The sequence below is a fragment of the Coenobita brevimanus genome, chromosome 41, assembly GCF_032717465.1.
Source record: "Coenobita brevimanus isolate Jiangsu-jjx chromosome 41, ASM3271746v2, whole genome shotgun sequence".
NCBI classification, from domain to species: domain Eukaryota; kingdom Metazoa; phylum Arthropoda; class Malacostraca; order Decapoda; family Coenobitidae; genus Coenobita; species Coenobita brevimanus.
Window position 1 is genome coordinate 3,697,370 of NC_136994.1, and position 14,438 is coordinate 3,711,807.

The 14,438-nt window shown below is 39.6% G+C and overlaps 1 pseudogene; it reads left to right on the forward strand.

Annotated features, from left to right (window-relative positions):
- Window positions 1-1,780: 1,780 nt before the first annotated feature.
- Window positions 1,781-1,899, forward strand: LOC145397581 (5S ribosomal RNA; annotated as a pseudogene).
- Window positions 1,900-14,438: the final 12,539 nt, after the last annotated feature.

Genomic DNA, 14,438 nt, shown 5'->3' on the forward strand with positions numbered 1-14,438 from the left:
ATGTTACATCATCACATGCCACGGAAATTTTCACAAAATATATGGGGTTTTCCTCCCATTGGTTCTATCAGTTTTAATAATTGGGGTTTAAGCCAAGTATTACATTGAGCTCTTAGTTTTAAATGGAACTTGTATTTGACTCCTCTAGTACCGTAGCATTTTTTTTTTTTTTTTCATTTAGTTACCTGAGGATTATTCCGGTCAGCTAAGGTGGCTTTTTGTAGTGAAAGGATTAGTGAAGGTTGTATCAAACTCTTTCACTTCGAATCTCTTTCTTGAGCTTTCTTTTTTCTTTTCTTTCTTTCTTTTTTTTTACGTGGCCTTTAGTAGTGAAAGGATTAATGAAGTCTATAGCTTCCTACTCCAGTTAAAAAATGGGGGTGGCATCCTTGAAAAATTTACTAGTTATCCGTAATTAGAAGTAGCAACTATGAATTGCAAAGAAGAGATAAACAGTCTGAGATGGGTCAGCTGTACGCTGGAATACAGAGTGAGAAAATGACTATTTGTTCCAAACTGACGAAGATCCCCAACCCCTTTCAGCTTAGTCAGTGGTCAAGTGTAGTCTCGCCGTGAACCTTGGAGACTCATTCTTACCTCGTAACTAAGGCTCATTGTATATCATGCCACCACGACTTAGTACAGTAGTTGGGAGATTGTCCCATATCTGTGATATGAAACCAAACTGACTAGAAAAAATATTCGCAGATGGAAGGAAAAGGAGAGGAACACTAAAATTAACACTGTCAGGGCTCTATAGTCGCTCTCTGTGTTAGCTACAGCTGATTACTATAATTATCTAAACTGTGACAAGGTTAGTAATCATAGCGTTAATATTCTCAGGATTATGTGATATCAGTCCGTTGAAAAATTCGTCCAACGATAACTGGAACAAAGAACCTTGGTTGTCATGACCATGAAGGAGTGAAGTTCGTATTATTAATGGCATAGGAGGCTTCCTAGTATATCCATTTTAGATAGTGCGCGTCAATATTCGAATGTATGCTATTTATATCTGTTTAAAATCAAGATGGTTTATGTCAATAATATACAAAGGGATTGCGGTGGGGTCATGGGGAGAGGGAAATGGGCCCTGAGTCAACAGCTTTGCCCAGGGTGGAGTGTGTGTGTGTGTGTGTGTGTGTGTGTGTGTGTGTGTGTGTGTGTGTGTGTGTGTGTGTGCTGATACATCGATCCATATCCATGAGACTGTGGATAGCAGGGCCATTAGCTAGCGGCAGGCAGACAAGGATGTTGCGAGGCGACCATGAGCGGCGATCACCAGCACCGAGGAACACTTCTGACCTCACTTTTACTTCCAGATGTGGAGGAGGCAGCAGTGCCGAGAGGATTAACTTGAGTGCTGCCAATATGAAAATTTACACGTCCTTACGGAAATAGGCTTAACGGAATGAGGTGGAGGGGACGAATACAACAATCAAATCTTATCTGCTTAAAAGCCATCTCCTTTAGGTATCAAATGTTTCCGTCAGATGACGTATTATTTATTTTTGCTATCTTTAGACGAATCGATTCATCCTGAGTATGACATGATGTTACGTGAAAGGGTTAACGGAAACTGTTTCCAACCTACCACTACAAATCTGGCTCTCCAAATTTTAACAAACTGTCAGGAGTTGTGCAAGACATAATCGTGTTGAAGGGGTTAAACAAATGTTAAGAACTAGAAATAGTAGGGTGAATGGAAAAGAAGTAGGAATGAAAAGCCTGTCTCTACTTGCCCGACTGATTTCAGGATTTATTGTTCATTTTCCTGACGGCATTCAGACATACCACGTTGAGTACACCGCTTCCCGTTCGATCAGCGAAGTTAAGCAACGTTGGGTCTGGTTAGTACTTGGATGGGTGACCGCCGGAGAACACCAGATGCTGTTGGCATCCCTACGTCAAGTGGGGTTGGTGGAGGATTAGTGCCCCTCCCTGTAAAACAATTAACTCTAAGCCCTTGGCCACCCTGTCTGGGTTACATGGCGTCTGGCAATGAATGAATGAATGAATTCAGACACAAGCATAAAACTGCAGCTCTCTCCCAAATCACAAGTAATCACACAAGCATGTGAATGCATTTTCCAGCTACTTAAAAAAAGTTCAGTATGACACCACAGTTTTTCCAACTCACTCCTTCACCACACTCTCAAAAATTGACCGGAGATGCCTTTCATACTCTAATAACATTTAATAATCACCAACTTACAAAGCCTATCGCACCGAATGCAACGACAGTTCTATAGGCAGATCAGTGGCAGAGAACTTCGTAACAACGGATGGAAGGTACAACTGTTTGAGATCCCAGATAAACTATGTCAGTCCAGCCAGGACAGGAAAATGGGTGAGCTCTCTGAACGAGCCAGAAAATTAAATCAAAGAGACTTTTCGTTTCAATCCTTTAACATGTAGTTCCTTGCTTCATCTTTCGCCAAAAACGAAACTCACGATCGTTGTTCTTTCATCAAAGATGAAATGTTGGTACCCTTTCCAGTGGAAGAATCAATCCAAAGAAGTAGTGCGTCCATCGATGATAACATAACCTTTACTTCCCCTGGAAATGTTACCAGTGAGGAGAGAGGTCGGGTAATGAGAAGGCAAGCAAAAAGCTATTTTATAAAAAAGACGTTTTTCATGGAATGCGAAAAAAAAAAAAATCTAAAATGGCATACGTTTTGTGAATTCCACAAGAAAACGTGGACTCAAAAAAAAAAAAAAATTGCAACTTTGGAAAAAATGATGGACCCACAAATGCTGACACTGAGGTCGCCTAGCTATAATGAAACACATTTGGAAAATTCAAGGATGCAGAAGGAAAGTTCTATTTGCAGCTCAGGATAATGCTGCAGTTCCCATGAGATCGAGAGATGAAAGCCATCCCCGGACCAACCCTAATTTTTTATTCACGTCCGAGGAGGAGGAAAGAACCAGCACCTCTAAAAGCTTCCTGGTGGGAACCGGATTTGGTGCAGGGGAGAGTGAGAAGGAGGTGACGGAGAGAGGGGAGGAGGGGTTGTGGCTGGTATGGTGACATGGGATGATGGCTGGTGGAGTGGCAGTGGTGCGACGGGAGATAGTGCATTGGTCACTCAGCAAAATGATTTGCCAAACAGTAGCACCTGGAACCACATTCTCTAAATACTCCCCAGTGTTCACCGAGACCTTCCCTGGGATATATAGCAGCTATATACCCCCAGCGATCAGTAAGCACGGCCACCATCAGGAAGGACCAAACGCCAGTCACTGATGACACCGAGGATAGAAGGGACGCCTTTCATTTCATCATCCGGGGGGGGGGGACATCAAGCAGGTCAAAACCTTAAGATCCCTCTGCCAACACGCTAACTGGCCGTCGACACGGGTCTGTGGAGCCAACAAGCACGTCACAGAGACAAGAAATCCATTAAAGCTTCTCACCATAGCAAGAACGGAGAGAAAAAACAGTCAGTTGCTCCATTTATTGTGTAAACCAGTTAGCATTACTATTTTATTGAAGAATATTTTCTTCTCGGACCAAATAATTGGGCTATATAATTCTGTATCATCAACGGTACTCAGTAAATACAGGGAGCCAACATAAGCATATGTTACAGAATTTCTTAAATATATGAAAAAAGTCCGTACTCATTACTTCTCTGTAGTGTAAATCAGCTAAATCTATATTATAATGATCTTATTTCTGTATGTTCGTTTGTTTGTTACCGTGACACACCATAAACGGCGCAAAGTGGCGTTAGAGCAATGTACAGTTAAATGCTCTAACTCGAAGATTAAAAAAATATCCAGTCAAATCAGGCCTCCATTTCCCGAATCATGACTCACTTCTGGCCTTTTGCTTCAAATTTAGTATTTGCTTTTAGTGGAAGGGATGGATTCGTTCTTGGCCCGGCATTGAAATTACCAGCATGGCAAACGAGAGAAGAGTGACGTGTTTGTTGTATTATCATACACTCCCCTCTCTTTCCTCCCTCCTTATACTCCTAAAATTGTATACGATAATGCTGTAGTATAATTTAGTATAATTGCAAACATTACTACCCTCTCTCTTTCTCTCTCCTCGATGGGTGTCCCAGTAGGAAAAAAATAAGGGAAAATTCATGGTTCCGTTTCCCTCACGGCTATCGACTGAAAATAGGAATATATTTGACATCGTGAGGAGGCCTCTGAAGGCGGCCTTTCTGCGAGTAGTATATTAGTGATGCATTTTCCCTTGAGAGCTAACACATTATGTTTCAAATTTGTGTATCATCTTACTAATTCCAATCATCACAAGTATGAACACCCACGTACTTTTATAAGAATTGTCCTTATATTAAAATTAAATACAGCTCGCAGCGGGAGAATGGATGAAAAAAACTGACAGAAAACTTGTAAGATTAAGTAATTTTTTTTTCTTGCTGGCTGCAAATTTGTAAATTTACACACGTAGTTTTATGAGTATTCCTGGCTGGTTATTACTACAATGAAAGTACTACTTCTGATTATGATAATGGTACAATGGGACATACTTGTATGAATGCATTCATACTGCAAGTATATTTGTCTTTGACTACGTACAGATGTATCACTTAATGCGTTTATTGTTGTTCGTATCTCAAAACTGGAGCAGTACATCATGTGACAAGAAGGAGCACTCAGAATGTGCATCACCCAAGCACATCAACTGATCCAAGGACCATAGCCTACATTTGACTGTGACCTTGGCCTTCGACATGTTACTCTCAAAACCGATTTACTTCATTCTTGCTTAATCCACACTCTGTAATCCTTTCATTCACCCCTTATCCTCAGCCCGACCACAGTGTTAATCTAAATCGGACAAAAGCTGCGTGAGCTAACCTTGGCCTGTGACATTTAGCTTAGATATATTGTTGTCAAGAGGAATAACAATATTCCTTTACTGATCCCCAATATTTCCACCAAAATATTATAGCTATTTTGTCAATAAACACACAACAGCCCTATGACATTGACTTTTGGCTGATTGTTCTCAAAACTGCATAACTTTCATTCATGCCGTACCCTCAACCCTTCCTTCAAGTTCGGTGAAAATTGAGTAGAATTTCATAACTTAAGTTTCCTAGCCCCTGTGACCTTGACCTTTTTACCTATTGTAAGCACTAAGTTTCTTTAGGGACTGTCCCTCAACTCTTCAACTATATTTGCTTAAAATAGTTATTTTGCACACACACACACACACACACACACACACACACACACACACACACACACACACACACACACACACACACACACACACACAGAAAATATGGAACATGATCAGTAAAAAAATATCAGTAACAAAAATGAAGATCGCTCACTCCGAACTACATCATCTCAAAGACATAATTATTACCTCTTAGGTGGCAGTGTTAACCCTTCTCTTCCTGGTGGCACCCACACCCTGTCGCATCTAAATCCGTGAGCCATCACATCCCTAGCTAAATTAAGTCCACCAGGAAACCCCTTCTGAATTATCCTACTCAGCACGTAGCCCGGGCTATGCTTTATTTATGATGCTGGAGAGGGACGCCCTCATGTGGTACCATTGATAAAAATGGTTGGCTCCGCTGCCCGGTTCGGCAAACATTTGTCACCCCTTTCTCTATCCCTCGAAACAGACGTTGGTGATTTAATGGAGAGGACCATTTTCAACCAGCACTGCACCAAATATACGTACGAATGAGCAAGGGGCTACAACAACAACTGCATTACCCCACATGTGATTCCAGGTGGAAAGAGAGAGAGAAAGAGAGAGAGAGAGAGAGAGACGTGATAAAATATTATTTTCGTCAACGAAGCTGGAGGAGGCATTGTATTCACCTATGTTTGTCTGTTCGTTTGTCCACACGATATCTCCAAAAGTTCTCAATGAATTTCAACGAAATTTTGTGGACATGTGGGCCATGGGCGAAGGAAGAACTGATTAAATTTGGGGGCGGATCCGGATCCGCACAATATAAGTTCCAAATGAATTTCAACGAAATTTGCGGGAGGGTGGGCCATGGGCCAAGAAGAATTGATTAAATCTGGGGGCGGATCCGGATGGATCCGGCATTGGCTGAGGTATGCGCTCTCTGAGTGTTTTCTAGTTTTACTAATAATGAACATCATTAACCTGAAAACATTCCTTTAATCCTAATAATGAAATTGAGGAGTAAAATCTTGTTAGATGATTGCCATATACCTATGTTAAAGGAGCCTTTTCATGTGTAATATACCACTGTATCGGTAGTTATAAAGTTCTCCGCTGTCTACCCAGCATGAAAAAGAAAAAAAAAAGTGACGTGGGGTGTATACTATAACAAAACATTAAAATTAAACACATTACTGACAAACAAAAGTTAAGGCAAATAAACACAGTCAAAATTCAATGTTCCATCCTTGGGCGTAAATGAAAAATAAATTTTCGTGTTGTCAGATATTGTCTATTCAAGGCAAAGGCTTCCCATAGTTGAATATAATTGTGTGATGATAGCTATAACTGATTACCTATCAAGGTAGCACTATCTTGACACAGTATACGAGAAACTTCTGTTCTGGTAGAGTGCATGGGTTTCCCTAATGATAATGAGATCGACTTTGGTAGGCAGTACAGAAAACAGGAACAAATCATTGGTCTCTAAAATGACTGGAGGTATTAACTTGGAGTTTTGCTACATACCAACACCCTTCCTTCATAATTAAAACAACTCGTAAACGGCTGGACCGATATAAATTATTTTCGCTATTTCTACCTATATTATACATACAAAAACTGTATATCATAGTAAATATCCCACCTCTTTCAGGCATATCCCAGATCTTTCTCCTAAGTCGACTTGTTGCCTTCCTATTCACAGCGAATTCAGTCTTCACCATAAGCAGATTTGGCGGAGTGTCGTGAGCTTCAAGGTGCCACAGAGAGTTCCCTGGGTTGAAGTTTTTACACTAGACTGGCTTGGTGATGTTACCCAGGTGGATTGTGCTTGGGAGGTTCGACAAAATATCACTGTGCGTTACATAAAGTTACATACAGTTGAAAAAAAAAAAATTATTCAGCCGTTTAATTTGCAATATAATTTTCTCATTCTTCAGTGTAAACATTCAGTGCTAATGTTTAAGATTCACAGTAAAAAAAAGAAAAAAAAAGAAAGAAAGTATATATATTCACTGTGTCCTGTGTTGCCGAAAATATTGCACATTATTCGCATCAGCTCCTTACTATATCATACATATGTATATTTGCGATGCTTCTCTTTTTCAGTTGCACTTCTGATCTGTTATTTTAATACATACATTTTCGCCATCTTTTGTATCCTACTGAGGTTGACCATTATATGAAAATTATAACATATGTGTCGCCTTTTTGTAAATTTGGCCTTCCCCAGTCTATTCCTTATTTATGAAAAACAAAAAGGAGACAACTCACAAGGCAACTTCTGCTGCGATGAACACGATGGTCAAAACCTTTATGAAAACGATGTGGCTCTTGGTCATGTGCATAAAACTGTAGGATAAACGCCAGGGTAACACACTACCTTGTTATTATATTCAAATTTTATGACTGCGCGTATTTCATTCGTTCCTGTTGTGACGGGGAGTCTTTCGATATCAATAAAATGTGTTGAGATTTTACTTTATCTTCGCAGCGTACAACAGTTTTTATATTACTTTCGCTGAGAATGTTCAAAGTACTATAGCCACTCTACTAAAACATTTTTTCTTGATAATAATGTGCGGGGATTGAATACAGTACTTGACTCCTACGGATCTCACATGAAGGGTTCTGCTCATATATTTTTGAAACTGACCAGTAACAATTCCATGTTTCCATCCTGGAGTGCAGGTGGAAGTAGTCCATTAGTAACAAAAGACGATTACTGTTACAGTAACTCAGTAATTTGAATCTGAGACATGTAACGTATTAATGATTAGGCATCAAATATTCGTAAATAAAGTGCCTCGTACTTCATATAAATTTTCACAGTTACAGATGTAATGTTTTAGCGTCTGTGCAATAAAAATGAGAAAGAAGTATAATATTCATAGTTACACTGTTGTTTTCCGCTTTCACGGATTAAAAGCCTCATATTGGCTTGGCTACATTCTTGTCATTCTTACGTTAATCACAATTTTGGTTGATGCAAAGATCCTGGTGAGAGCAGATACGGCTGGCAACATTAACCCCTCCCCCTTCTCTCTCTCTCTCTCTCTCTCTCTCTCTCTCTCTCTCTCTCTCTCTCATTAATGCATCGCTTGCCGTTTCAGTTAATGTTTGATTCACTGTAGATGATAAGACAGAGGTGTTGACGAGAACGTGTGCCAGAGCTTGGACACACGGTGAGAAGAGACTGGACTATTCTGTAGTGAGTTATATCGGGAACAGACATTGATCGGCACAGTGGCTGATTGTCCATCCAGATTAGAACTACTGACATGATGGAGGATGAATAATCTGTCCCTGATATACGTGAAAGTGATGTCTCAGTGTGGTTTGAATAAGGTCCCATTCACACTCGCTCACACTCACTTTAATTTTCATTTGCACTCAATTACTCACATGTAGACAATACATAGAAGTGGTCTCAAGTTTGTAAGGTGTTAATGGCACAATCGTATGATATGGCTGACTTCGAAACAGATACTGAAAAGGCTTTAACCCCTAAACCGCGGGGTTGTTTTGCTCTGTTATGTGTCTCTCACGGGCATATTCGCGCTCCGACAGACTCTCTAAAAATATTTGCCAAAAATCAGTTATTAGTCCTAGAATATTAAAATTACATATGCTTATGGCACATACCTTCAGCTTTCTCCTGGGATGTTTGTTGAGCCTTCGTCGAGTACCGTAGGACTTGTGGAGACCTCTGAAGTTGGGTACCCGTAATATGATTACCACAGCCTGATATTATCACTAGACACATTATTCTATGATTTTCAAATAGGTTGGAATCCATACTCCAAAAAAAAAAAAACTGTGAAAGCAATGAAAATTAATATGGTCCTTTCGCAGCAAGAAGTCCGTTCGGGGTGTGGCAGAAGTTGGACTTTCCCCAAGTGCGACGGTGCCAATTTGACCACCAGTTATTGGATTATCACTGTCTCCCTACCTATCCCCATCCCACCTGTTTCTCTTTCTCTCCCTCTCCCTCTCTCTCTCTCTCTCTCTCTCTCTCTCTCTCTCTCTCTCTCTCTCTCTCTCTCTATATATATATATATATATATATATATATATATATATATATATATATATATATATATATATATATATATTTATATATATATATATATATATTGTATATATTTATTATTTATTTTCAACATTTTTTCCACACCACCTATGAGGTAAAAGTCTAGGTGCGTTTTATTATTAAGAGGTTTCCCCCGTAGGCCTAATCCTCTCTCTGACCCTGGGTCCCTCGCCGACCTCGGCGTGGCAACATGGGAAAAAAGTGCTGCCACGTGTCATAGAATTCATTCAAATCGTTATAATTCTAAAAAGTGATACTCAATGTACTATACAGCTTCCTTTACTATATACAGAATATAAAAAACAATTTCAAATAGCACATAGATGGGAAATAAGAGAGAGGAGGCATGTACTACGGTTGATTTGGCAGTATTGCTAGAGGTGATTCACCAGGTGGGCCCCACCCTGAACGGACTTCTTGCGGTGAAAGGACCATAGCACGTGTGGCCTTCCCACTTGCGCTCGTTCACCGCTGGTGTTCTGTCATTTACTATTCATAAAAACACTCATACTTTATATTTCTACTACTATATAACACCTATATATTTCTGCAGTCTTTATCCATAAGTTTCCTTCAGTAATAGTAGGTTATTGTCACTGCAGTCATTCAATTTTTCTTCAGTAAAATACGTAGCATTCACTTTCTCGTCCTGTATACTAGCGTTGCGAGCGAATCTGTCACTTTCACTTTCATAACTCCTAGCATTCATACATGCTAAAGTGAAACTTTCACTTTCGTTATTCCTAGTACATATACTCGTATTCTTATATTACTACTCATTTACATTTCTATTTACATTCTCTATTTTATTTACCTTATTTACATTTCTATTTTATTTACACTGTGTTATGCAATGTAACTTGCAGTAGCTTATAAAACTATTTTCCACTGTTCACTTATATTTACATTCATTGCTTTCACTTGCTGTTTACACATTATTTACATTTCCACTTGCACTGTTTTACTCACCAGAAAGATCGTAGTCATTGTCCATCATTTTCATTGATAAATTAGCCAGTTCACGTTCCACAGCAGTCACTTAGCCCTTTACCCCTTTCCACACGAGGTTTAGTAGGGGGTAGAAGTCACAGGGCCCTTTGCATGGGGCTAAAAAGCGGCGGAATTGGACAGGCGCGAGTCCGACGTGGTTTCACCTTGAAAGACAACAGTAAACTGAATACAGTGTGGTGGCCTAGGGGGAGTGCAATGTTGCCAATGTCAGCGTGGTGACAGCTGCTAATATATACACTATGAAATGATTGGCAGGAAATCTAGACAATACATAATAAATTAAGTAGTTCCAGGTGAATGTAAATATCACTTAGGCTTCTCCCTTCCTTTCTTATATATATTTTTATTACAAGAATGGATTATATGGCATATTTCAAGGGGAAATAAACAGCGAAAATTAGCGAACGAGTGCACGTGAGGTGTTGTCAGGTGATAATTAGCCAATTCCAGGTGTATGGCACTATCACTTACCTTATTTCTTTTTTGTATATATTATTTGGTATAAGAATAGGGCTTAGGGCTTATTTCAATGGATGAAATCAGTGGAAAATTCCAGGGAGGATATTCTTAGCACAGCAGGGCCGGCAGGCGAGAGGCGAGGGTAATGGAGGGGAGGTAGGGAGGGGAGTCAAGAATGGGGAGAAATGGCTAAATTGTCAACAATGGATGGGAGTACAGATGAGATTAGGAGTGTTGACTAGTGTTGGACATTGGCAGTACTGATAGATGATACAAGCCACCACTTGAATGCCCGGGCGAATTCAAAATAACACAGAATCACAAAAGTGACACCCAGCGGTATGATCCTTTGCTCCCAAGCGTCACGAAAGTGACCCCCCGTGGTTAAGGGGTTAAAGGTGTCCAATCCGATCAAGAGGAAGTTCATGTATAGTGCGTATGGCTGGAAGACAGTATAGTTTTGCCAGAGCCATGGTCCAGCCTAGTACTTGCTAGGTCTCCGTGAATTCATTTAGCCCTGTAGCAGCGTAATAGATCCACCAGTGTCTGAATTTTGCTCTTTTCTATAGCACTTGAACTCCAATGACATGATATTATTTTTAATGAGCGAATCAGTAATAACTCTCAGGCTCCTGTGACTCATATCAAAATTCAATCATCTGGCTTTAATTTGAACTCTCAACCTAGCACAGCAATATACATAAATCAAGACTTATCTAAGATCATTCAATGGGGACAAAATATATTTGTCTCTTGTAATGCCAGGAAAACCAAACAAATCCATTTAGTAATGGACGGATATTGCCTGATTTCCGTATAACCTTCAATACAACCAATATTCCTATCTCTAAAAGTATTGAAACTTTTGGTGTTTCGCTTAACGGTACCCTCATTCGGACTTTTCATGTTAGAACACTTGGTAAAACCGCCCCAAAAGAAACAGACTAACGTAATGTACAGACCCGTAACTTCTTCACTGACGAGCAATTAGTTATACTCTGCAACAGTTATGTGCGCTTTCAGCTCAAATATTGCTTACTCTTTTGGATGGATGCAGAAAGGTTGCACTAAAACAACTGGACAAACATGAGAATAAAGCTGTAAGAATAATTAATTGGCCAGCTATTATTGATGAACTTCCTCCCCTACAAGCAAGGAGTGTTGTCTCGCGTAATTTTAAAGATACTATTTTGGCAAATGGTAAGGTAAAGTTGCACCCTTTGTGCCAGCTCTCCACGCCTCTCCCCGTGCTACACGGTCATCTAACTTGTCACACTGTCAAACTGCAGAACCTCTGTCTATCAGCATTCCTTTCTCCCGAGCCTCATCTCTTTAGAACTATCTTCTCCATTTTTTTTTTTCCTTAGACATCAGCTCATAGCAGTTTAAGACCAACTGTTGTAGATATTATTTGTTAATGGATGGAGGGCACTTGTACCGTTTTTTCCCTTGTTTTGTTCATCTTCTGTTTACAAAAAAAAAAAAAAAAAAAAGAAAACGGTAGATGAGAAGTAAAAAAAAAAAAAGCCGTCATTCCTCTGATTCTTCCATACGTACGAATATTCTTGAAATGAACTTTGCATAAAAGTGTTTGATTATCCCTTTGTTATTGCATACGCAAGTACGGCCAAGGTAGCGTGAATATTTAGGTGAAAAAATACGAAAAACGTAACTACATTTTGTAACAGTAATTGCTATGGACATAATTTTGTGTATCGTGCAAACCGATTAAGATCCATGACAATACAGACCCTGATTTTTCAGTAATATAAAGATCCATGTTGTCTGAATTTTTCACACATTCATTTGACATCATAAAGTTGAGAATGAGGTTCATATTTAATTTCTTGTTTATGATGGCCTGTATTTATATTTCATTCTCAATACTACAAGACGATTATATACATCTCAGCAAGGATCTCTGCTAAAAATGATTATGAAATTTATAACGAACTTTATCAGTGCGAAAAATCCGCCTAGAGTTGAATGAAAAACAAATACGATTAGCAAGAATAAAATGGAAAACCACGTCATGGGATTCAAGGGAGTTAAGAGGTCGATGTTTCTGGCATTTTTATTCCCTTACTCACGGGAATGAGTCGTGCAAATCGTGAAAGTTGTTCACACTTGAGAACGACTTTAAATTTTGACCGATGTGGGAAGGGTACCTTAAAAACTGACAAAGATATCGAAGTAAATTGTTTGATCTCGGAGGAAACTTTTTGCTGGGGCAGAGTGAATTCAGTGTATCCCTCCCTCCTTCTCATCCCCTCCCCTCCCCTTCCTCTTCCTTCTCCTCCCTTCCCCATCCCACTTATTATCTGCCCTCCGTCTCATTATAAGATTTCTTTGTGGAGTTTACTGTGGCTCGAAAGCATTTAATAAGATCGTTAATATTCGGTCAGGTACAGAAGAAGGCTATTACCTGGCTGTGGTTGATTATACGCAGTCAACTGATCTCATTATAAGTATTCATGTGCAAGTTGCAGATTTAACAACTCTTGGTCGGGAAATTCGTCTATTTTATTCCAGCTAACACCAGATGAATATATTCGGTTAAGAGTGAATCATAAGAGACCAAGAATTAATATGTTGCTTCCTATTAACTGTTTAATGGCCAGAGCAAATCTATTATTTTTCTTCCAAGTAAAGCCCGTCAGCAATAATGAGGTTAGCTTTGGTGTCTGAGAGTGTTAACTTCTTCAGTACGGTGACACCTAATTATACGAATTGTGGCTATTACCAAAATAGCGTACTAAGGTTTGCAGGGCCGTTGCCTAGTGAAGACTGTATCTAGCTCTCCACTTTACAGTCTCTCTTCCAAACTAAGTAAAATCATCTGCAAACACCATAGAATAGATTTAAACTAGAGGGGCACTCAGTGGAGCGCATCTCTCCAAGGGCAACGTAATTTCCAAACCACTCCTCATAATGGGTTAGGTTTTCTTATCACTGATTAGAGTTTCGCAAAGAGTTGTCCAGATCTAGAATCTGCAATACAATCTGGATCGGTCCCAAAAGTTAATCGATTGTTCCCTGGGACATGGGTTATCTACCCACCAAATTTGGTCCTAATCTCTAGTTTAGTTTTTGAGTAATCCTGCTAACAGACAAACAAATTAAAAAAGATAGGTCCCAAAAGATAATCGATTGTTCCCTGGGACAAGAGTTATTTACCCACCAAATTTGGTCCAAATCTCTTAGTTTTTGAGTAATTCTGCTGACAGACAAACAAGCAAACACACAAACAAACAGGGGTGAAAACATACTCTCCATGTCGAAGAGAAAAATGCAGTACCTCATTGCAAGTGCAAAGTGGATATATATAATTATACTCGGTGAGCATTTAATACCCTTTAGCTCCTATGACTCATTTAGTTAAACAAAACCAGTTGAAGTTAGCTGGACCTGATTACTAGAGCTGTCCAGACCAAAATAGGGTTAATGATGTTAATATTATTACTCAGACTCTCGTGGTTCACTCTTGGCTGAGTGAAATATTGCCTGGCATGATTTTTTTTTTATGTGTCCAACTCTGGGCAAAGGCTTCAGGGCCTAATATAAACACTCTCAAACTCATTCGGCTGTATAAAATCGTTTGGCGGGTACAGTCTACCTACACACACAGTTTGCCAGCCAACCCAAACTGTGCCTGGCTGGCGCATGACATAAGAGCTGTGCGGTGGAGCTCCCACTCGTTTTCAATGTATCCTCTGTGTGTACTGTGCGGGT